The 25,654-nt window shown below is 43.5% G+C and overlaps 1 long non-coding RNA gene across 1 annotated transcript; it reads right to left on the reverse strand.

Moving 5' to 3' along the window:
- Window positions 1-1,034: 1,034 nt before the first annotated feature.
- 4930555K05Rik (RIKEN cDNA 4930555K05 gene) lies at window positions 1,035-24,044 on the reverse strand. The gene is made up of 3 exons (NR_126459.1): window positions 23,837-24,044; window positions 5,674-5,821; window positions 1,035-1,222 (listed from the first exon to the last, which is right to left on the reverse strand). It is a non-coding gene; the product is annotated as an RIKEN cDNA 4930555K05 gene (long non-coding RNA).
- Window positions 24,045-25,654: the final 1,610 nt, after the last annotated feature.

The following is a 25,654-nucleotide window of genomic DNA, read 5'->3' on the forward strand; positions in this document are numbered from 1 at the left end:
TCACTCAGTGTTGCTGTTGAGAGTCATTGCTCCCAACTTCAGGGCAAAGTGCTCCAATGCTAGTTTTCACTGGGCCCCATCAACTCCATGGTTGGCCTGTAAGGCCTGGCTGGCTCTTGATCTTCAGCATCAAGCAACCATGACTCATTTGTCACAACACCTCTGCTAGGAGCTCCACACACCCCTGGAAGTTTAGCCAGTAAGACCAGCATAAACCTAACCAGGTGTACTGCCAGAGATCCACAGTGTCTCACCAACCCAAGAATTCCATTGCCACTAAAGGAACCTGAGCATCCCAAAACCACCTGAACTAGTGTCAAACTTATACTGACACATATACGATTTGGGTGTAAAGATAAAACTTCATAGGTAATATATGGTTCCACTGACTTTCAGACTCACAGACAACAATTCTTACATCATGGTTTCATATTCCTTTTGCTATTCAAATTATGTGGTTTGTCTTAATTCTTCATCAAGTATAGGATTGCCAGTTGTTTTATTTTTATAGGAAAAAAAGTCTCACTTGTCTTTAGTCAAAGAACCCAGTCATCAAGCTCATGAAACAGAAATGTACAGAATAAAATTTTCTTTCATCTCCACTGTGTCTCCCACAGCTGCTCTCTGTGCTCTAGGAAGTTCAGGAGGGAGCATGTCGGTAGAGTTGCACTTCCTGCCAGTGGAGAGGGGCCACAGGAGGTGGAACATCCCCTGCAGAGATCACCCTGAATGCAGACACAACTCCCTGTGAGGGAGCAGACTGTCACACACTGACCCAGCATCACCCAGACCAGTGATGGTTGGTTCAGGCCTTGAGCTTTCTCCATGGCCAAGGCCTCATGCCAGGCTGAGCCCAGCCTCTTGGGGTGGGGTAGGTTTCTCATCTCCATTTGTTTGGCATCCTACCCAGATGAGTTGCTTTCTTCTTGGTATCCTGTAGGCCAGAATGTCCAAAAGAAACAGACACAAGTCTCCTACGCATTATTGCAATTTCCATGGCTACACTGAGAAATGGGAAACAGGTGAAAGTAATTTTAATAACATTTTATTTAACCCGATACAGTCAAGAGCTTACCACCCCACAGAATCAATGCTAAACTGCTACTGATACATTTCCTTTTTCTTCGAAGACTCTCTTGTTCACTACAGAAGGCCAGTGGGTGCACCTTCCCCTGGAGCATCAGCTGACCAGCTCTCAGTGACCATGTGTGCCCCGTGTCTGCTGTGCTGAAAAAGAAAACTCTAAGATATGTCAAAAATGTCCTGTGCAGTTTTAAATACAAAACCAATATCTATGTCATCATAAATTCAGGACTTGCTAAAGCAACAAGATTCTACGTTCAAGGCTATCCTGGGTAATTTAGTGAGACCATATCCTAAAGTCTCACATTACTGATTCTGGCTGTGTGTCTGTGTGCTCACACGTGCACATGCCAAAGCACATGTGTAGAGGTCAAGGAACCTCCACATTGGGAGAGTCAGTTCTCTCCTCCCATCACCTTTCATCATGTGAGTCGCAGGGACTGAACTCAGGCTGTCAAGCTCGGCAATACGCACATTGACCTGATGAAAACATCTCTCTGGCCCCACATCCTAAAATCTTAAGAAGTGAAAATGAGGACTGAAGAAGTAGTTGGATGGTAGTGTAATTGTCTAGTCTGCCCAAAACCTTAAAGTCAATCCCTAGAACCAGAACCGCAGACAAAACAAAATTCCAAATCATGCATCTATTTCATTATTTTATCCCACTGACTTTATTGGGTGTTTAAAGGATGACAGAATGCACAAAGTCTAGCCTGGTCCTTGGGTTTACATGGAAACGTAAACATCCAATTGCAGACCCTGCACTGCCCCAAACCTGAGTGCCCTTGGCTTGCCTGCAATGCCCTAAGCCTGAGTGCCCTTGGCTTGCCTGCAATGCCCCAAGCCTGAGTGTCCTTGGCTTGCCTGCAATGCCCCAAGCCTGAGTGCCCTTGGCTTGCCATTGCATGCATGATGCGTAAAAGAGACAACAGATTCAAGGGACTAAGACATGTGTCTAAGGAGGGAAGGAGGAAAGCAGGAAAGCTTTTGAGATGACTGAGATGAGTTGGGGGTGCCTGCAGCAGGTAGCACAGTCCAAGAGTCATACCTGGGGCAAGGACACTGAGAGAGTGACAGGGTAAGTGGCACCCCTGAGAAAAATAAAAACTATCGGTGAGACAGAAGACAAGGCTGGGCTAAGGTGGTTTCAGGGGAGCCTTGACATCCTGGAGACAGTGAGAGCCCCAATAGAATCACACAGACTGCTGTCCTCTTGCTATCCTTGATCTAACAGGCTGGAGGGTTTTTACAGGTGTGAACACTGGCACCTCACCCTAAGGAACCTGCTGCTGTAGTCCAGCGACAACTAGAGTCAAAGTCAGCTCTGAGCACTGCAGGAAGTGGTCAGTGACTACGTATGTGGCCTCTCAGGCAGCAAGGCTCCAATTGGTGCCACAGAACTTATAATTGTCTTTGGAGGAGGACAGTGAATTAATATAGGGGTCAGAATTTGCTACCAGGGGTAGCAATGGTACCTCTTTATCAGCAGAAAGGACCTAGGGCATACATATCATATGCCACCTCCACTGATGTGTGGTCCCAAAAGGCCACCAACTAGCTGTCTGGACACAACACAGGTGAAATCCCAAACATGACTTCGTGGGAAGGAGACCCAGATGGCCTTCCTTTCCAGTAAAGACCTCACAAACAGCCTCATAATAAGCCAAGCCCTAACTCACAAGAAGGGCAATGGAAAAGCAAACCAAATCAACAGGTGTCCACATGTGTCTTGGCCAGCATTTAGAAGTATGGCTTCCAGGTCTCTTAAATACAGGCATTAACAAGATGCAGGCAGGAATCACTCAGTAAGGTAGACAACAGGGTGGACAGTCAGGAATTTACCCATCCATATTTAAGAGGTTTCTATAGATTGTGAGTTTCCAAGTTGCTCCAAAGCGAACAACAACCAACAGACATGCCCATTCTGGGGGGTGGAGCACATGGGTCCACATCCTGCCAACAACATTTTAAAGGAAACTTAATGATATGGTTACAAATCATGTCACTGAAGACAAGAGTGGTTACAAGCTGCAACCCTATAAAATAAAGATGCAGACAATGGTTGCTTTTGTGCGTGTGACAGAGACTCCGCCTGGGCAGCTGCTTTCTGCTCCTCTGTCAGTTACTTTGCTTACTGGTGCAGTGGAATACTCAACTAAGACAACTTAGAAGGAAGGGGTTATGTTGGCTCACAGACTGGGATAGAGTCCCTGATTGTGGGAAAAGCATAGTGATGAGACCTTGAGGATGCTGGCCACATTCTCCACAATCAGGGAGCAGAAGGTTGGTTCTCAGCTCATCCTCTCCTATTCATTCAGTCCAGAGGTACAGTCCCTAACCACAGTGGGTCTGCACACCCAAATTAACCAAATCAAAAACTTCCTCACAGACACACCACAGAACAGGTGAGTCTACATCCTGTTAAGTTAATATTAACCATTGTTATCTCCACTCTTTTTCCCTCCGTTTCAAACTATAACCTTCTATCCCATGTCTCCATGGCCATCCCATACTGCCAAAGGCATTCAGCCCAGCTTCAAAAGTCCCTAGAGTTTTTAACAACTCCAATACTGTCAAAAAATGTAAATGTGAAGTCTCTTCTGAGACTCAGGCAGTCTCTTAACTACAAACCCTGCAACATAAAAAAAAAAAATTACACATTTTCCAACATATAATAGCACACAGTACACATTGCCATTCCAAATGGGAGAGTAAAACATAGCACAAGATATTGGACCAAAGCAAAGCTGAAAACCAAGAGAGCAAAGTCTGTGGTTTCATGTCCAGCATTTTCAGTTTATGATGAATTCATCTGGATTCCAAAGGGCTTGAATAGCCCTGGCACTTAGCATTAGAGGCTATAGAATACATAGGCTTTTACCTGCAACAATTCTATTTCATACATAGAGCTTTCCTATGTGGAAGTCCACAGTCCTGGCATCTCCAACATCCTGGGATCCTCCCCAAAATAGGTTTCAATGTCATGGCTTCATGAGATAATCCCCCCAGGTACTTCTTGCAGGGAATATGACCCTTCCACATATTGCCTGTCCTCAGTATCCTGCATCTAGTATGTTTGTAAAACAAGTACATTGTGGTTAACAGTGCTAAGTCCTTCTGCCAGCTTAAGATGTAATTGGGTCCCATTGGCCCACAATTGCAATGGGTAAACACTTCCTCCAAGGATTGTTTTCTCAATGTAGGCTCTCTTATTTCTGATAACTATGAATTTTCACAAGATGGAGCTTTAAGTGTTTGGCGTACTGCCTCGTGGTACATTTCCTATTATCCCACTGCATAACAGAAGATTTCTCTTTAATGATTTGTACAAGTTACTTTTCTGTTGCTGTGATAAAACACCATGACCAAGACAACTTACAGAAGAAAGAGACTTTTGTGCTTACAGTTCCAGAGGAATAATATTTCCAACATGGTGGGAAAACCTAAAAGTGGTGTGAGGTTTTTAATTTCCCAGATTTATCCCAATTACATTCTTCCTGGTTGTGCTTCTTAAGCCTTTGGAATTGATTTTAAGGAGTAATGTGGAAGAGTTTGGAACTTTATGTTGTAAGCAGATCTCACAGAATCATTTTCGTGGGCATTTGGGAGACCAGAAAGTCAATAGAAATGCATACAGTTTAGGGGCAGTGAGGCTGCACCACCTAAACTTCCAACAAAGAGCACCACCCACTTGGGATCAAATGTTCAAATAACTGAGAGTATGAAGCACAGTCTTATTCTAACTGCCACATGATCCTAATCTCTTTAACTCATACAGTTTCCATCTTCTCCACAATTTTAACACACTCATACTTCTTCCTTCACCAAACTTGACATTTTTCATATCTTTTTGGACTGTCTCATTTTGTATCTGAATAAACACAGTGAACAGAAGCCATGCCACCACCTGAATGCTACACTGTTTTGAAATTTTCCCCAACCAAGCACACTGATCTGTTTTTAATTCGCCCTCATTCAAGTTCTCATGACACAGAATGAAGCCAAATTATTTGCTGGAATATTACTTGAGCACCTCTAGCCCAGTTCCCAGCAAAGATCTTGTTGCCCTGTGAAATCTCATGAGCTAGACTTCCTCCATATGCACTTCTCTTGACATTGGTCTTCCAAAAGCCCAATTAGATGACCCAATAAGCTCTACCTAAAGCATAAAATCCAAAATACTTCCACCACAAGAATAAGTTCCAAAGTCCTAAGAACCATGTGGTCAAAAGTAACCCCACTCCTGGTACCAATTTTCTATATTAATTGCCTGTGGGAAAATATCTAATAAAATAATTCTTGAGAAAGGAAGGGTTAATTTTGGCTCACAGCTTGAAGGTCAAGTCCCTCATATCAGAGAAGTCATGTTGGGAGGAATCTGAGAAGGATGATCACATTACGTCCTCAGATGAGAAGCAAAGATGAAACTACTGGTTCTCAGCTCACATTCTTCCTTTTGTTCAGTCCAGGAACCAGCCTAAAGAATGGTACTACCCATACTTAGAGAGAACTTTCAACCTAAACTAAGTTATCTAACTCCTTTCCAGACATGCCCAGGAGTTTGTTTCCTCAGTTATAGTAACCCTATACCTTTTCAAGTAGAGGCTATTAACCAACACGTGGGGTAACCAGGACAGTGATCCTCAGACTCTTCACCTGGATGATGACCTTCAGCTCCTATAACCACACAGTGACTCTCAGATCTTCTTCACCTTGAACTTTCCCACGAAGGAGATGCCTGGGTAGAATGGAGCATAAGAGAAGATGTCAGGCCTAGAGATGACCTTATATGGCTACTTGAAGAAGGTGCAATGGGACAGGTCTCTAAAGGACTGCAATATCTAGAGAACATGAACCTAGTCAAGGAACCTTAGTAGTCACTAGCCCTGATGGCTTAACTCCTTGCTGGATGGCAGCAAGTGAACAAGGGCACCCTCCTGATGCATTGCTTACTCTCATGTGTGAACACATCGCCTAGAACCCAGCTATCATGAGGCAGCTTGTAGATATGTAACCAGAGGATGCAGTCTCACTTCCAGCAGGTAGACCTAGCCCAGGATCAAGTCACATGATCCTTACATCCTTCACCCCACACTAATCAGGGGGACCACAAACACACAATATAGTACTCAAACCTTTCAGCCCACAGCTGTGCCCAGTGACTGGAGCACCATAAATACTAAATCTGAATATCTCATCCTTCATCCCAATGTTCTATCCCAGTGGAGAACCACAAACAATGCAAGGATATCTCATAGCACAGCACTGTATCCAGACAGAGAGCAAGTAAAGAGCTGGTATATTGAAGCAGAATTGAGCCAGGCACTGCAGCCAGGAAGAACTAAGATGATGTCAAGCATATTTTGCATACACTGAGAAATTACAGAGTGGGCTAGAGTAGGTTATGGTGGGAGAAAAGATGGGGTCTAATTTAGACTTTCCATAGAAAATGTACTGCAGAGCCTAGGAAATGGCTCAAGGATGAAGACATTTGTGCACAGACCTAATAACTACCTGAGTTTAATCCTGAAATACCACTAGGTGACAGAAGAGAACTGACTCATGAGAGTTGTTCTCTGATTTCCACATGCACATAGTAGCAAGTGTGTGTTTGTGCACACATGTGCACATATACACATCTATGCACATGCATTCATATACACATGCACACATATACATACATGTACACACACAAGTACACACTCACACATGCATGCTCACACACTCGCACATACTCACATGCACAGTAACAAGTTGCAGGATATTTCACCACACTGTAAACCCCAAAATTGTGCAATTTGCTAGAAATGCCTGTTTCTAGTTAAGGTGAGTTTCAACCCTAGCATACACCTTTACTCCAAGAGCTTTTGTTTGAATATTGTAGACATTTTTAAATAAAGTCAACCATAGGTCAAAAGTCAGAGCAAGCAACCAGTCAACAGGGAGTGAACATGGTGGGGGGGGACATAGAGAGTGAGAAGAAGTCAGGGGAATGGATATAGAGGTGAACAGGAAGTAGAAGGAAAGGACATTCAGCTTGAGGGGTTTTGAAACAATATAGAAAAGGAGAGCTTTCTTTTTCTTTGGGGATGTCACAGCCTTTCACCCCAGCATCTGGCTCCTGAGCCTTTATTGGCAAAATGTTTGAGATTTTTGTTTTAAAACCACACACACACACACACACACACACACACACACACACACACACACACAAACACACACAACTTTTAAAAACAAAAAAGAAGATGGAGCTACAGTGCTCAGAGCAGACCTACAGCTACTTCTGTCTCTAGCCATCAATATCCCCATCTACCAGGTTGGACAGAAACTCTCTTGGCTTAAATGTCTCCCTACCATCTTCTTCTCTGCATTAGGCCCCACTTTGCTTAGACACTAAGAACTTAACATGTCTCATGCTCCAGGGGCATCACCTTAGATGGCCCCTCTGCTGAGCTCCTACTCACCACCCCAGCCTATGTAAGGCCCAACCTTGTCCCATAATGCCTTAACCTCTATTATTTGCATGCCTCCTGCATCTCCACGGTGCTATTGTTACTCCAGTAGGTTTTAGAACAAGAATAAAGAGACACCCCATCAGACTGACCTTCAAGCAATGGATTCCTGAGAACTAGACAGCAGTGAGATCTAAATCAGAAACATTAGCTTGCTTACAGATAGCACAGAGTGTACTGTTAGGCTCCTGTCTTAGTTACTGTTCTATTACTGTGAAAAGCCACCATGACCAAGGCAACTCTTATAAAGGAAAGCTTTTCATTGGAGGCTTGTTTACAGTTTCAGAGGTTTGGTCTATTGTCATCATGGCAGGAAGCATGACCAATGCAGGCACGCACTAAAGCAATAACTGAGAGCCTCATCCTATCTGTAGTTAGAGAGAAAGTCTCTGGGCTTAGCATGGTCTTTAGCAACCTCAAAGCCCACACATAGTGACACGCTTCCCCAACTAGACCACACCTCCTAATCCTTCTAATCCTCTCAAATAGTGCCACTCCCTGGCGACTCAGCATTCAAATAAATGAGCAATGGAGGTCATTGTTATTCAAACCACTACAGTTATTTGTGAGGAGATAGGGAGGCAGAGATGGTGCACAGTGAGAGAGTGAGACCAAGGTTGGCGGTCATCACCAAACTAAACTAAGAGACAGTTTTTCTTGTAGTTCATCCTAGTATTTGAAATTACTTTTCTAGAACAGGGTCCTCCGGAAGAACAACAGGCTTAGTTAGTTTGGGACATGACATTTGTCCTACCTGTAGCCTCTCTGTCTAAGTTTTGCCATGTTAAATAGCCTGTTCCCAGGGGTCAGGGACACACTCCCATCTGTGTGACATGACAGTGATGTCTTACATCACTCATTCTTCCAGCCCTGTCCACAATCCTAGATCAGGATTTGAAGTCTCCAAGTCCTGCGCACAACAGTCTCTGAGAATACGAAGTTTCTCCCAGCATGGATAAAAAAATATTGGATTGTGGAAAAGGTGTGTGTGTATGTGTGGTGTATCCGTGTACATGTGCATGTGTGTTCTTTTACACATGTGTCTGGTACATGTGGTGGGTTATATTTTAGTTGATTACTTTCTGAATCAATGAGACAAATAGAGAATATCCAAATCGTCTGATTAGTCTAAGACTGAACAGGCACTGAATACAAGTTGTTACCCCAGGAAGGTGTAAACCCTAAGATTTTAAATGCACAAAATCACCAGCCACTTTGAACACAATGAATAAGATCAACAGCAGTGACACACCGCCACTGGGCTCACATAGGTACAGCAGCAGAAGAAAGTTCAAGTAACCAAGCATGAGGAAGAGGTAAGGCAAGTAGGCTTTGCCCCAGGACCTATGAGACAAAGACAAATGATGCTTTCTTAGGGAGCAGACTGAACACGCACAGCCCAGGTGTGCATTTCCCTTCCCCAACAACCCCAATACAGCTGCTGCATTGCTTACCACCAACAGCATATACAAGAATTCTGGGAGTAGATTCCTAGGGGCTCCTTAGAGTCTCGTCTTCTGTTCTCCTGACTAGCACCATCACCCATACCTGCACAGACTCATAAATCTCAGGTTGATCTATGGAGGAGAGACACTCAACGGCAAAGTATCTTAATTGGCTAAGTAATTTCAGATCTGTTCTCTGTTGCTTCAGGGGAGCAAGTGGACAAGCGGTGTGTTCCGTGTCTCCCTGGGTTGCAGGGAAATCTCTGAGAAGCTGTCGGGTTGTCACTCACTGTGAGCACTACCAGGCGCACAGTTCAGCTTCCTTAGCATATTCTCCAGATCCGCATGGGCTGCCCATACTTAAACATCATAAAGCGGTCATCCGTGATGCTCCTCATTCCGTCCTGATCAGCCACCCAGCCAGGCCTGCCAGAGCCATCAGGACATGCAAAGCAGGTGGAAGGAGGGAGCTCTGGCTCATCTCCATTCCTGATGCTCCTCCAGCTTGCTAGCTGAGGCAGATATGCAAATGATACTAACAACAATAAAAACAGAGGAACGCTCTTAAAGGGGCCGCTTTCCTGTTTTGTTTTGTTTTTAAGTTCCTAGAGAGTTCTACCCTGAAGAATCCTGGAGGATCCAGATTTAATTCAGTCACTATGACCACTCTTACCCCTTCCTTGTCAAGAGCCTTTATTCAGCTTGGAGAGGATGTACCCCACTCTCACTGAGCCTCTGCACACCCAACTTGTTCCTATCATCTCCTGGGGTATCAAAAAGTCATGAAAGTACAGCTAATGTCCACCCTATTCACTTTTAAAAAATAAATAACAACTGTGCCATGCTACTGGTGTGTTGCAACAGCAGGTGGACTGTGTGTGGTAAGATTGCTCCCATAATGCCCAGGGCACAGAATGTGTATGGAAGCTGCATCAGGTCATAAGGTACAGAGCAGCAAGGGGAGCAGAAACAAAGGAAGTGGGTGGTAGAAGATTTCAGAATCCTCGGAAGGAAGAGTCCATCCTATAGAAACTTCCTGGCATGGCTGTGGCGCTGCACAGCCTGTCTGACACATGTGTCTAACAAGTGAGGCTATGTGTGTTACTGTAAAAACAACATTTGCTGCTGGTGAGATGGTTTCTATCTCAGGAGTCTTGTTCTGGGAGAAGAATGCCTCTGATCATGTGGGGACTCTGCACAGTCAAGGCAGGAGGAAAAGCAATCAGAAAGGGCACCTGCTTTTGGAATCAGCAACTGTGGTTTTGAAAATCACATGACCCACAAGGCCATGATGTCCTGCTAGAGGCATTTTAGGTAAATTAGAAGGTCCTATGCTACTATCCAGTTACCAGAGAGTGCATACCATGTGTTTTCTTTTGCGACTGTGTTACCTCACTCGGGATGATATTTTCTAGTTCCATCCATATGCCTAAGAACTTCATGAACTCATCGTTTTTAATAGCTGAGTAGTACTCCATTGTGTAAATGTACCATATTTTCTGTATCCATTCCTCTGTTGAAGGACATCTGGGTTCTTTCCAGCTTCTGGCTATTATAAATAAGGCTGCTATGAACATAGTGGAGCATGTGTCGTTACTACATGTTGGATCATCTTCTGGGTATATGCCCAGAAGTGGTATAGCTGGGTCCTCAGGTAATACTATGTCCAATTTTCTGAGGAACCGCCAAACTGATTTTCAGAGGGGTTGTACCAGTTTGCGTTCCCACCAACAATGGAGGAGTGTTCCTCTTTCTCCACATCCTCGCCAGCATCTGCTGCCACCTGAGTTTTTTATTTTAGCCATTCTGACTGGTGTGAGGTGGAATCTCAGGGTTGTTTTGATTTGCATTTTTCTGATACCTAAGGATGTTGAACATTTCTTTAGGTGTTTCTCAGCCGTTTGATATTCCTCAGTTGACAATTCTTTGTTTAGCTCTTTACCCCATTTTTAATAGGGCTATTTGATTCTCTGGAGTCTAGCTTCTTGAGTTCTTTGTATATATTAGATATTAACCCTCTATCAGATGTAGGATTGGTAAAGATATTTTCCCAATTTGTTGGTTGCCTTTTTGTCTTATTAACAGTGTCCTTTCCTTACAGAAGCTTTGCAATTTAATGAGGTCCCATTTGTCGATTCCCAAAATCTCCAAATAACCAGAATACACTTCACAGATCATATGAAGCTCAAGAAGAAGGAAGACCAAAGTGTGGATACTTTAGTCCGTCTTAGAAGGAGAACAAAATACTCACAGGAGCAAATATGGAGATAAAGTGTAGAGCACAGACTAAAGGAAAGGCCATCCAGAGACTGTCCCACCTGGGAATTCATCCCATATACAGTTATCAGACCCAGACACCATTGTGGATGCCAAGAAGTACATGCTGAAAGGAGCGTGATATGGCTGTCCCCTGAGAGGCCCTGCCAGAGCCTTACAAATACAGAGGCAGATGTTAGCAGCCAGCCATTGGACTGAGCTCAGGGTCCCTAATAGAGGAGTTAGAGAAGGGACTGAAGGAGTTGAAGGAGTTTGCAACTCCATAGGAAGAACAACAATATCAACCAACCAGACCCCTCGGAACTCCCAGGGACTAAACCATCAGCAAAGGAGTACATATGGCTCCAGCTGCATATGTAGCAGAGGATGGCCTTGCCATGCATCAATGGGAGGAGAGGTCCTTGGTCCTATGAAGGCTCGGTAGATACCTCAGATTGGGGAATTGAGGGCAGGGAGGTGGGAGTGGGTGGGTGAGTAGAGGAACACCCTCATAGAAGCAGGGGGAGGGAGGATGTGATAGGGGTTTTGAAATGTAAATAAAGAAAATATCCAATAAAAAAAAAGTAGGTCCCATGCTTCTATTGTTATAGAATTGAAATAGTGCTTCTCTGAGGTCACTGAAGTCAGTTGCAGATTGAGAGGTAGAAAGAACCCAAAGGGATGTTAGAGTCCTTTCAAGTCCAGGAGAGCCCACATGTGGGTAAGGGTGGAAGCTCTACTCTCTATGAGCCACTGATATACTGGTTGCTATCACCCAGTGCCCAGGGCTTTTAGTCCTCCGTTTCCCCTCTCTACACTCTGAGAGCTTGCTGGGCAGGACCCCATCCTCTGCCTGAGGTTGTCAAGCCATAGGTCACCTCCCCCAATCCTTGAGGAACTCCAGGGTCACTCACATAATCTTCTGACAAAGATTCAGCCATTGGCAGTTTCCAGGAAACGCCAAATGGTAGAATGAAGTTGTGGTTAAACAGGTGGTAGAAATGTAGTGTGGACTGTCTGTGTCCCAAATACCTCTTGACATCCAGCACTTTGAAAGGATGATGGTGAAGTCTTCCATGTGTGGTGAGCCCAGATTACATCCAGAAAAGGCAGACAGGCACAGGTCTACATGGTGTGCTAATTCCGTAGTTCTTATTACATTGACTGAAATTCTTAGACATTCCTCTTTTACTAAAGTAGAGAAATAAGTAATTTTCTTCCACAGGAAGTAGGAATGAGCCCACAATCCTGAAATTTTTTAACTCTATTATCTATCTCAACTTTTACAATGGTAAAATACACAAAAATCAGTAAAAGCTGATCAATTAAATAAGTATTGCACTATGGAAATTAAGCTAAATAAGACAACAGTTTGATTTAAATAACATTTTCTGTATTGCTCATTATAGAGGCTAACATGAGACTGACTCAGAGGCCTTGACCCATGGGGGAAACCTTCTTGAGTTCCCCATCCTAAGCCAGGCAGTCTTGTCACAGACAACATCCCTGCACCATCCCAAGATGTACTGCCCCTTTCCAGGCATAGTGGCTGAGCCTTAGATCCTCAACTAGCTAAAGATGGAAAGGATGCCCTAGTACAGGCTGCTATGGACCCAGTGAGATGTCCACCCATTTCTGGCTAAGCATGATTCAATTGCATGTGCCTTCAAACACCCAGAGCCTCCATGATGGGGACATTAGCAGGATTTTGGAAATAAAAGCACAGGCAGCTAACTATTCCACAACACTCTGATGAACCCCACTGAACACCCAGATTCACTGCAATCTGTGTCAACATCTGCAGAATCAAACGTGGCTTACCTCACAGCCTCAGGGGTGTTACTGAGTCAGAAAGGCAGGTGGGACAAAAAACAAGAAGGACAGAATTATCCAGAGGGAGGGGAGTGGCTGGAGGCAAGCCAGACAGTAGCAGCTCACAGTGTTCTCTCTTTTCCCTGTCTGGAAGAACCTTGGAACAGGTACCTATTTCCTAAAAGGCTGAAATCTAGTAGTGGTCTCTACAGGCCTGTGCAGTACAAGGCAGAGGGGGGTGCAGACATCCAGGCACATTATCAAACTGTTATCTAGGCAAGCTAGGCTCACTGAGGCTATATGCCATGGTCTATGTCCATTGTTGTATTTACAAGAGTGTCTCAAGGATTTCTTTACTTTACACGTGAAGCTATGTTTTCAGCACACTTCTTCAGCAGCAAGCCATTTGGCTTGTTCAAGGGACATACACTCAGTTTTATTTTGAGCCAATTAGCACGGTAACATTTTTCCCTGACAGAGAATTGTCCATAACCCATTTGATTGCTGCCTCTGGGCATTGCAGTAATATTTCTGAATGGATGGTAAGGGTTTTGTGCTAATACAACCTGGCTCACAAGTGACTCTGACAGAAGCTTAGTCTGTCGTCAAAGCCCAACTGAGAAATTAACAAGTAGGACTGGACTTTGCTGAGGTGTGCTCTTCGCTCAGCTCCTCACACTAGATAAAAAAAAAAAAAAAAAAAAAAAACCCTAGAGTCATCATGTTGAATTAATGAAACTCTTAAAATTACCCATATGGTGTAATGAATCTAACAGCTAGTTGCTGCTCTGGCCTTAAGAGACTGAAACACTGGTGACTTGTCAAGGAAAGGGTACGTAGGGACCTGGGGACATCTCGATGTCCCAGAAAGCCTATTCCCAATCAAAGCAGGACACCCTGCAAGCAGACCATCCTGGCTCTGGAAAAGATCATTTTACAGAAGTATGCCTACCACTTAACCACATGGCACATCACAGATCCATCGGAGTTCCCCATTCCAAGCCAGCTCTGAAGTACTGCATGATGGGAGAGTTTCCCAGAGGGAATCCTTGTTTAAAAAGGGAACAGAGGAAGCATGGCCTCAATTGAGGATGTCCCTACACCTCAGATTTCCCAGCACAAAACAAATGATTCTGTGAGAGTAACTTTGATCTGTGAACATAGATGTTTCTGACTATTGTCAAACCTTCAAACAAGGGATTCGTCATTGTCACTACTCTTCCTAAAAGCTGTGTCAAGGATGTCCTCTGCATGTGGGCAGAGAAAATTAGTCCCTAAAAAACCATTTAGGAAAGACACAGGATCCCTCCAAGCGAACAATGATGGAAGGGCTTGTTCTGCGAGCAGTGGGGTGGGGGGATGTTCTTGTGAGTGCACATGTGCATGTATCATTGTATGTGTACATGTGTGCACATGCATGTGGAGGCCAGAGGTCAACTTTAGGTAGTGTTCCTTAGGACAGGCATCGTGTACACCGTCTTGAGACAGAGCCTCTCAGGGGGACCGGGAGCCACCAATTAAGCCATGCTGTCTGGCTAGTGAGCCGCAGGGCTTTGTCGGTCTCCACCTCCATACGATTATTAGCATTTACCACTATGCTTGGCTTTGTACACAGGCTCAGAACCCCGTGCTTGCACAGCAACCAACTGAGCAACCAATCTCTACCATATCCTGTGACGTTGACAATTTCCCAATGTTGAAAAAAATTACAGATGTTCCCTATGTGATGGCCCATTGTCTCCCATTGTCGAAAAGCTAGGGCCCAGGCCTCACAGTGGAGAAGGGAGGAGCTGCTGAAGAAGTCTATTGCTTTCTTTACTTTCTGTTTGGACAATTAAGTGTAACCAAGGAGCCACCTGGATCAGCCTCTGGCACTGGCTACAGTGGCAAAAGGCGGGAGGAGGGGAAGGTGGGTGGTGAGTTGGGCACGTCTGGTCTGTTTGAACCATAAACCAGTGAGTGTGGGCACAGTGGGGGAAGCGCAGGCCGTTAGAGGTAGTGATGACAGACAGAGGCAGGGGTGCACAGGCCTGTGATCACTGCCCTGCCTCGGGCAGCACCCAGGTGTTGGTGAGGCATGAAGGCAGGGCATGCAAAGACAGCCTCCAGAGAAAGCCCTGGAAAATCCCCAGACACCGCAGCTCCCACGGTAGGGCTGGTTTGCTGAATAAGAAAAAACCCAAGCCTACTATCTGTCCTATCTGAAAAGCCAGGATTGCTTTGCAGTGTGCCTCTGGTGGGGTATGGGTTAGATGAGAAGATGGATGCTGTGGGTTTTCAAGGCATTGTGAGTTTGGATGAAGCTTGCAGGCTGCAGGAGCTCAGGGTGATCAGCTGAGAGCCTAGCTTTTCAAAGAAGCCTGGGAGATGAGTTTTGGTTATTAAAGATTTCACACCCTAAATATTTAGCTCTTGACAATGTACAGGGCATGTGTTGGCTCCCCAGAGGCATAACTGTTATTGTACTGTATGTTAAGTTAGTATTGTAGAGCACAGTGGTCTACCTTTATTTTTGTGTTTGAGAACTCATTTGTCACTCTAATAGTGGCATTTCCAATCTCTGCAGTTTGATGTATTCTGAGGATTGAGACATTTGTGGGAGGGCGGGGTCTGCACTTGGCTGCTGTTGGCTTAGTTCACATTTGACCAATGAGAAGGTGAGAAGGTAGTCACCTGAGCTCCATCAACACCCACTGTCTAGTCAGCAGAAGAGAAAGGGGTAGTTAGCCTGTGTGAGTCTGAGCACCAGCAGGCACAGTATCATCTCTGAGGCAGGGCCCTGAACTTTCCAGAGTTCCTTCATGTGCCTGGCGAGGCTGGATCTTCCCTGAGTGATCCCTTAGCAGCCTCGTTCCTGTGGAGCACACAGCAGCCCTCTAGGTTTCCAGAAAAATCAAATCAAATCTTCTCAGTGAAGTCTTACTTTTCTTTGAGTGACAGCTCTGAAAATCCAGATGACACCCATGGTTATCGCTAGCATGGTTCTTAGACCCTCTGCCTTCCCTTAGTGAGCAGGTTCATCTCTGCCCATATGTGTTCTGGGGATAGCATGAACTGCTATCCTGGGCTGAAGGCAGGAAGAGAGCCAGGAGCTGAATAAGAAGTTCAGGGGGCCCTACTAGTAGTGAGCCTCACTGTGTGAAAAGCACGTATACAGCCCCATCACCTTCTCCGTGATGTTCATCTGCACCTGTGCAGATACACTCACCATGGGCCAGCATGGCCTTCCTCTGGCTGCTGCGGGAAGAACTTGCTTCTTTTCTTTAGTATCACGGGGTCCAGTCACTCAGAGTCCTATTTGATTCTCCAAATCATTCTGCAAGAAATTGGCTAGCAGTTGACTTTCAGCCTAGCCAGACAGTCTGAATCAAGAGGTAGGCCAGTGGTAAGAGCTGTCTGAAGCCATCAATGCATACTGCTTCTACAAGGAGAGCTTCTTGCTCGGGGAGCCCCCTGAGCCAAGAGTTCTGCCAATCAAATGGGGTTTCTGTTAAAGTCACTTGAATAGGACCCTGTCATACCCACAGATGCCACACAGCCACACCGTGGTGCTCATGGGCAAGAGTCCATCAAGCTTATGATAGAGATGGCTGCCACACCATCTACTGGATCAACACTTTGACCCTCAGAGTAAAGTGGAAACTGGGGAGAAGCTATGTACTGTGAAGCTCTCTAAGAGCTTTGGTGTCCAGGATTTGTCTCTGGAAAGTCACTGACCATGTGGTCATGACAAGTCACTGTAGGCCTCTGCATCAATTTCCCTGTCTTTAAGGTGAGGACATAACTGCTTCTGCAGATAGATCAAGATTCACATAAGTGCCTTTGTACTATAAATTAAAAAGCATAGCCCCATACAGAAATAATAGACATTCCCCTTTTCCAGCCCCATCAGCTCAGAGCTACACCAAACTAAGAGAACTCAAACAGGCTAAAATGTGCACTCTGGGCAATCAGGAAGATCTGAGGAAACAGGTATATGAATGACCAAGTAAATAGTTTCATGAAAACGCTGATGTACAGACAAGATCGTGTAGCATGGACAAGACAAGGGGAAATAGCCAGGCAGAGCTGCTCAAGAAAACCTGATAGTGATGAGATCATGGGGGACTTCAGGAGACCCCCCCCCAAAACCAAAATTCAGTGGTGTGAGTCAGGGGGAGTCAGAGGGCCACAAGTCTGAAGTCACAGCTGTCTGAGAAGTGATCACAGTAGTCCTCTGAGATTAGAAATACTGGCATTTTTCAAGCTATGGTAAACACTAGCACAGCATCTGAAGTATGAAGAAAGAGCAAGCCAGTCAGAGTTGAGGTCTTACAGAGAGTATTTGTGGGAAAAGAAGTCAAGAAAAGGGCTAAAAGAATCCAGAGCAATGGGCAACATGGGTGTGGTCTTACACGTCACCATGGATTATAGGGTAGCTACCTCAATCCAGAAGCAGATTATCCAACGTGCCAGCCACACTTTTCTTCACTGTAACAAAAGGCTTGACAGGAACATCAAATATCAAAGATATATTTAGGTTCATAGTTTCATGCCATATATTCCATCATGAGGAGGACATGGGTTATGGCATGAACAGCTCCACTGTATCAGCCAGCATGTGAGGTGGTGGCTCACATCCTGACAGATTGGGAAATGGACTGGTCAGGAAACAGGACCTGACTTTGATAATGTCCCCTATCACCTTACAACTAGGATCTACTTCTCGAAGTCTCTACTTCTCGAAGGTGGGGCTATTAACTCTCAAAGCCCACTGCCAGCAAGTTGGCTCTTTAAATAGCCCCACTGACTGGGAACTAAGTATTCAAATACCTGAGGCTATGGACATTTCTCACTCAAAGCACCACACCTCTATATCACCCATCAGTCATGAGCCTTGTGTCTGGCCAAATATACAGAAACTCTTATTTACACAAAGCCTATACTAGAATGTTTATAACAACTTTGTTTAAAACTAGGAAGCAACTGGAATTCAGTAGGTAAATGGATAAACTGTAATACACCCAGACAATGGAATAGTGGTCAGTGCTAAGAGGACATGACCTAGCCAGACATTGTGGTGCACACCTTTGATTCTGGTGCTCTGGAGGCTGAGGCAAGTGGATCTATGTGAGTGTTCGAAGCCAACCTGGTCTACATAATAAGTTCCAGAACACCCAGGAATACTTAGCAAAACGGTCTCTAAAAAGTAGAACAACAATAAAGGGACGACGTGAGCTGTCAAGCCATGAAAAGAAACAAGGGCCTTACGTACCCATTGCCAAGTAAAAGAAGCCAGTGTAAACCCTTTGCTCAATCTGATTTTTTTTTAACCTCTAAATGAATATTATGTGTAATAATAGTGAGCACTGGGCAACAGCAAGCATGCTGAACTGTCGGGAGTCACACTGAGGTCTGCATCTAATTTAATATATGTCAAAATCATGATAGAGGTGCTGAAGAGACTGTGTAATCATGAGGACACAAGTATGACTCCCTAGCACCCATGAAACTGCTGGGCTACTCGCCTGTAATCCCAGTGCTGGGAAGGTCTAGAGTGAGAAACCCTGGAATGAGCTTCCAGGGAGATGCTCTTATCAACAGCCTCTGAGTTAAATGGAGAGACTGACTCTGCATCTGTGCATAATGTGGACGGACAACGCCGCCAATAATAGTCCTCTGCACACAAGTACACACACACACACATACACTCAATCACACAACAGCATGCACACATCATAAAAAGAAGTCTGGGGTGCAGCTAAAGACTCCACAGTCCAATCTTCAAACACTGAAAGATACATACTGAAAAGGTCACAGGCAAGAATAGAAGGTTAGTAGTAGGCTCAAAGTATAAGCGCATGTTGATAACAAAATTAACTCCCTCGATTTACCATATATTTTAAATTTTGCATAAATGATGGAAAATGGCAGTATGAAAATGAATGAAATGCAGGGGAAGATATGGATCTAATTTCATTCTTTTACATGTGGATATCCAGTTTCCCCTACACCACTTGCTGAAGATGTTTTATTTTCTCCTGTGTATCTTTCTGGCATCTTAGTTAACCATCAGATGGCTGTAGTTATAAGTAATCATCTTTGGATCTTTGATTTTATTACACTGGTCTAAATGTCTATTTTGTGCCAGTCACCTATTGGTTTTCTTACTCTAACTCTGTACTATATTTTTATACTCTCCAGCATCGCTCTTTTTTGCTTAGGGTTGTGTTCCCTATCCAGGGTCTTTTGTGGTTCCGTATGAATTTCAGCATAGTTTTATATTTCTGTGAAGAACACTGTCATAGAGTTTTTGGTAGAATGGGTCAATTTTTACAATATTTGCTCTACAAATCCACGAGCTTGGAATATCATTCCATTTTCTAATGTCTTTGTCAATCTCTCTTCGGAGGTTTAAATGTTTCTTTGTGGAAATCCTTCACCACCTTGGTTACGTCTATTCCTAGATTTACTATTTTATTTGAAGCTATTGTGAGAGTGTGTCAATGATCTCTTTCTCTGTGTGTTTGCTGTTTGTATATAGAAAAGATTTTGGTTTCTGTAACTTGACTCCATATCCTTCCATGCTGTTGAATTTGTTTATCACTTCTAGAAATTTGGGGGGTTCCCTTATGTGTAATGTCATGATATCTGCAAAGAGAAATAATTTGCCTTTTTCTATTTGTATCCTTTAATTTCCTTCTCTTGCCTTATTCCTCCAGCAAGTTGCTTCGAGTACAGCATTGAAAAGGAGTGTTGAACCCAGGCGGTGGTGGCACACGTCTTTAATCCTAGCAATGTGGAGGCAGAGGCAGGAATATCTCTGTGAGTTTGAGGTTAGCCTGGTCTACAAAGTGGTTCAGGGCAACCAAGGCTATTACAGAGAGAAATCCTGTCTCAAAAAGAAAGGAGGAGGGGTAAATAGTGAAAGTGGACAGCCCTGTCTCCTTCCTCACTTCAGCGGGATTGCTTCAAGATTTTCTTCTTTTAGGGTGATGTTGACTATAGGTTTTCCTGATACAGTTTTTCTTATGTTGAGATGTGTTCCCTCTAGTCCCACGTTCCTAAACCTTTATCCTGAAGACTTGTTGGATTTTGTCAGATGCTTTTTCTGGATCTATTGACGTGATATATTTGTCTTTAAGTCCATTTATGTGGTTTATTACACTTATCATATATATAGAACCATCCCTTACTCTCTGGTATAAGCCAACTTTGGTATGATGGATAATCTTTATTATGTATGTCTGTTCTGACAATATCAACCAACCAGACCTCCCAGAGCTCCCACGGACTAAGCCATCAACAAAGGAGTACACATGGCTCCAGCTGCACATGTAGCTGAGGATGGCCTTGTCAGGCATCAATGAGAGGAGAGGTCCTTGGGAAGGCTTGATAGATGCCCCAGTGTAGGGGAGTTGAGGGTTGGGAGGTGGGAGTTGGTAGGTAGATGGAGGAACTCCATCATAGAAAGAGGGGAAAGAGAGGATGGGATAGGGAGTTTCCATGAAGGGGGGAAACGGGGAAAGGAGACAACATTTGAGATGTAAATAAAGAAAATATCCAATGTATGTCTGTTCTGTTTGCAAGTATTTTATTAAGTATTTTTTAGTCTATGTTAGCCAGAGATACTGACCTGTAGTTCTCTTTCTTTGTTTCCTTATCTGGTTTGGGTGTCCGTGATACCGGCTTCAGAGAAAGAATTTGGGAGTTCTCCTTCTGTTTCTGTTTTGTTGAATGGTTTAAGAAGAACTGACTGTACGTCTTTCTTGAAAGCTGGTGGACTATTCTGCTGTGAATCCATCTGAGCCTGGTCTTAATTTAGTTAGAAAAGTATTATTAACTGATTCAATCTCCTCATTTGCTACGGGTTTGTTTAAGTTATTGATCTCTTCTTGATTTAATTTTGGTGGTTTGGCTGAATCTAGAAATTTCTTCACTTATTTTAATTTTTTTTAACTTAGTGGAGTATAGTTTTTTTTTAAATTTTCTCATAATATTCTAAATGTCCTGGGTGTCTTTCTGTAATGTGTCCCTGTTCATTCCTGAGTTTTTTAATTTGAAGCATTGTTTTTCTTTTTCTTTTCCTTTTTCTTTTTCTCTTTCTTTTTCTTTTTCCTTTTCTTTTTTGGTTAGTTGGGGCAAGGGTCTATCAGTCTTGCTTATCCTCTCAAATAACTGGCTCTTAGATGCATTGACTCTTTATAACTTTTGTTTGTATTTCATTAATTCTGGCTCTAGGGTTTTTTTTATTATTATATATTACAATCCAGTGGATTTAGATTTTCTTTGTTCTTGATTTCCCAATCTTTGAGTTGTATCATCCATTCATTTATTTGTGCTTTTTCTGATTTATTAATATAGATGCTTAGAGCTATAAAATTTTCTCATAGGACTGGTTTTAGTATGTCCCAGAAGTCTCATGCTATGTTTTCATTTAAATGTCTTAGAATTTTTTATTTCTTTCTTGATTTCTTCTTTGACCCATTCATTGCTCAGTTGTTTAATCTCCAATAGTTTGTGTACTTATTACGGATTTTTTTTTGCTGTCAATATTGTTTTATTGCATTATGGTCAAATGGTATGCATGGAGTTATTTCTGTTTCTCAGAATTCATTTAGATTTGTGTTTTGTGTCCCAGGATATGGTCTGTTTTAGAGAAGCTCCTATGAGCTGCATAGCAGATTGTATTCTTTTTTTTCTTTTTTTTTTTTTTTTTTTTTTTTTGGTGTTTGACCCCCCAACACCTCCAAGTTGTCCCCAAAGTAAACCTGTGATGGACCCAAGCAGGGCTGAAGGGTGGACTTAGATGATGTTCATAGGAAAGATCCCACTTTTTCACAATGGTGTACTGCTATCCCCAAACCCAGGGATAGGTGATTGATCAGAACCTATTATATTTAGGTATTTTGCTGATGGAAAATTATGTGTAAATTTTTTACTCATTCTAAAAGCAGCCACTCTGTTCATGGATTATCATGTTCCAAAGCAGATGTCATATGAAGATGGATTTATTTATTGAACAACACAAGATTTTGGAATAAAACTATATTTCCCATGTGACTGAAGCTGCATGTCTTGAAATCCATGACAAAATTATTTTGAAAACAATACTGCAAACTTTGAGTTTCTTTGGCTTTTGCTTGCAAGATCTGAACATTTGTAAATTATCTCAACTCTCAGCCCATTTAAACTGCTGAAGTTCTAAAATCCCAGCTGATTAGAGGTTTTTTTTTCTTACTAAACAACAAGTCTGAGAAATTGAAAGATACATTTGCTGAACAGCTCGTGTACTCATTTCATTGAACAACACAGCCTGGGAGACTTGAGGCTCCAAGAGGAAATTTTCCTGTCTGCTCTTGCTACAATTGATTTCTCACTGCACAGAAAGGCTGCTTCAGCAGTTGAAGGCACAACTGGCCTAAGGGTCACTAGCTAGCACCCAAATTCCTGGGTCCTTCCACAGCAAACGTGGCCAGGGACAATGGACATGGTCCACACAAGAAGGCTTCATTCCTTGAGAGTCACCATAGCTTTAGACAACTCCCCATCTTTCTGCTATGGTAATCACTAAATCCCAACCATTCCAAGCTGGTAACATCCTAAGGTTGACCTGACCCTGAGTTCTGGGAAAGGCTCTTGGGAATCCTAGTTCTTCCATGAAGACCAAAGCCTCACTCAAAAAACAGAACCCTATAGTATGCAACTAGCAGCTACAATTCCAGTCTCCCTGATTTTGGATTTGGGGTGCCCATACTCAGTGTTAGTGGACAGTAATAGGACAGACCCTACCTTTTCTTAACCTTGACAAGTAGAAACCCCTTTCCCAGTCATGGAATAGAGAGAAAGAAAAACATATGTACAAAATTAATCAGAAAAGGAATGAGAGAGGAGAGAGAGGGAGAATCAGAGATGAGACAGATCTGATAAATTTAGAGATTTAGAGGTCAGGGGTATACAAGAAGACAAAAGGGAGACTTGCCTGGTGGCTGGAGACACAAGTGGAGGGGGATGAAGGATGTGGCCTAAGCACAGGTCTCAGTGTGAACAAGACTCAGGAGCACTATGCAATGGCAGAGAGAGGAGCAGCTGAGAGCAAGCACTTGTTGGGATCAGAAATGGACCCTGGTCATGTAACAGAACTGGTAAAGATTTGTATTTGGGTTTTTTAAATGTCTATGTTATTTGCATTAGTGTATATTCACTGCACAAATGTTATATAATAAAGTTTTCACAAGCACACACCGTACACTGAACACATTCTCCCTCCCACAGCCCCCTGTCAGTGCTGTTCCCTCTCCACACAGCATCGCCTCTACTATCCTGCCATATATTTACATGTATGTAATGTACACATATGAATGATCCATCTATCTTTATAGAATCTAGGAGCCACAATTGAGAAAAAGACACAAGGAATTTGTCTGAGACTGACTTTGTTCACTCAATATGGATAGCTCTAGTTGAATCCATTTTCTTTTTTAATAACTATTAAAAATCTGTTACAGATAGAAACCACATTGTCTTACCCTGTTCTCTTTTGATGGATACCTATCAGCTCCATAACTCTAGACACTGTGTGCAGGCATCTCTGTGACACTTGACTTGGGGTCCTTTAGGTAAATACCCAGAAATGGTATCCTGGGTTCTTATGGTTGACCTGTTGTTACCTCTTCTTGAGAAGCCTCACACTGATTTCTATAGTAGCTGCACAAGTTTACATTCACACCAACAACGTCCAGAACTCACCTTTGCCCACACGCTCAGCAGCATGTGTTCTTTTGTGTGACTGTCATTCTGACTGGGGTATGATGGGATCTCTGTGTGGCTTTTGATTTGCACATCTTTGAGGACCAAAGACTGAACATTTTTCATATGTCTCTGGCCATTTGTTTCATCTTTGGAGAGCTGCCTATTCATCTTACTAGCCTGCTTGTTGACTGAGTTGCTTGATTTCTTGTTGCTTAGTTCTTAAGCTCTTTATGTGTTCTAGAACTTAACCTTCTGTCAGAGACACAGGTAGCAGAGAATTTCTGTCAGTGTGACAGCTCTCTCTTCTTCATTCAGTTGTTTCCACAGCTATGAAGAGCCTTTTGTTTCATGGAATCATATTTATCAAAGGGCTATAGGACTTGGGGCTGCATGACACGCAGAACATATGTCTCGCCACAAGGATGAGCTGGCCCATCAATTAAGAAAACAAGGGACAAAGAGGGTAACTAGGAGCTGGTCAGCTCTCCATCCTGCCTTTCATTAACAAGAGACCAGAAATGGAGAAGGTGCCCTAAGCTTGCTCACCCTAAATTCACAAGCAGAAGAGAGAAATTCATCTCGTTTTTGTTCACTGTAGTTATGATCTAACCTGAGTAGAATCTATGTGTAAGACCAAAGAAAAGTTCCCTCCCCACCTCTCTGTAGTGGGACCAAGGCAGTTTCCAGAATGAGGCAGTGCCTCCCACAGGTCCTGGCCACTGCTGCCCTAGTAGTGAAAAGAACTGAGCAAGAAGGGGACACTACCTCTGTGTGGCCTGTGCTGTCATGTGGAAGGAGGAGGTGCTGACGCCTGGATGGTCAGGCCACCTTCACGTGGGCTGCTCAATTCCCACTGGCTTTTCAAAGAGTATGGCTCCTGACCTGAAGTCTCTCTAACAGGATCAAGGTCTAGCCGGCAAAATACTGGTGGCTTCCTAAAAGGAAAGAGGCCAGGCAGCAGGGCACACCCACAGAGGCCAGGTTTGCACTCAGGCAGAAGGAACACACACACACACACACACACACACACACACACACACACTGTATCACATGTGCTAATGGAACCCCTCTCCAACCAATGATTCCTGTAGCAAACTCACAGCAACTGTAATTCTTCCACCTTCTCTAGAAAAAAAATTGTGGATTCAACAAAATGTCAAGAATAAACCCCAAGTATGTCTTCAAAAACACAGAAATGGAGGGTGTTCTCTGTATCTACACTGGAGTATAAGCTCAGGCTGAGGAAAAACAGACAATTGAGTTATAGGAGTTATTGAGCCCCACTCAGTAAATGTTCAAAGCACAAAGAGCCACAAAGAGGGTCTGAAGCCACTTCCATTACAATTCTGCTTTACTTTATATTTTTTGAGATTTTTGATGGTTGCTTGCTTTTGAGATGATGTCTCACTGTCTTACTGTGTACCCAGGATGCCCTGGGGCTCCTGATCCTGCTGTCTGACCCTCAGGTGCTGTGATAACAGGTGTATGCTTTGACCTCATCCCACCTGTCCTAGCGGTTCCCTTTTTGTTTGGGGAGATAAGGTCTCACTACGTACCCCTAGCTATCCTGTAACCTGCTATATAGACCAGGCTAGCCTCCAACCCTACCTCCTGTGTGCTAGGTTTAAAGGCATGTTCAACCACATCCAAAAAATCTCAAAATTGGTTATTTTAAGGTGATAATCCTAAACACTACACTCTGCTGGGACCCTGATTCAGTAAACCTCTGTATCCACACTGACTAGATATTTCATATGTCTGACCATGTTTGTGTTATGGAGGTCAAAGTCAAATGTCTACAATGGAATGCTTAGG

The sequence above is a fragment of the Mus musculus genome, chromosome 13 (assembly GCF_000001635.26).
Source record: "Mus musculus strain C57BL/6J chromosome 13, GRCm38.p6 C57BL/6J".
In the NCBI taxonomy this organism is placed as follows: domain Eukaryota; kingdom Metazoa; phylum Chordata; class Mammalia; order Rodentia; family Muridae; genus Mus; species Mus musculus.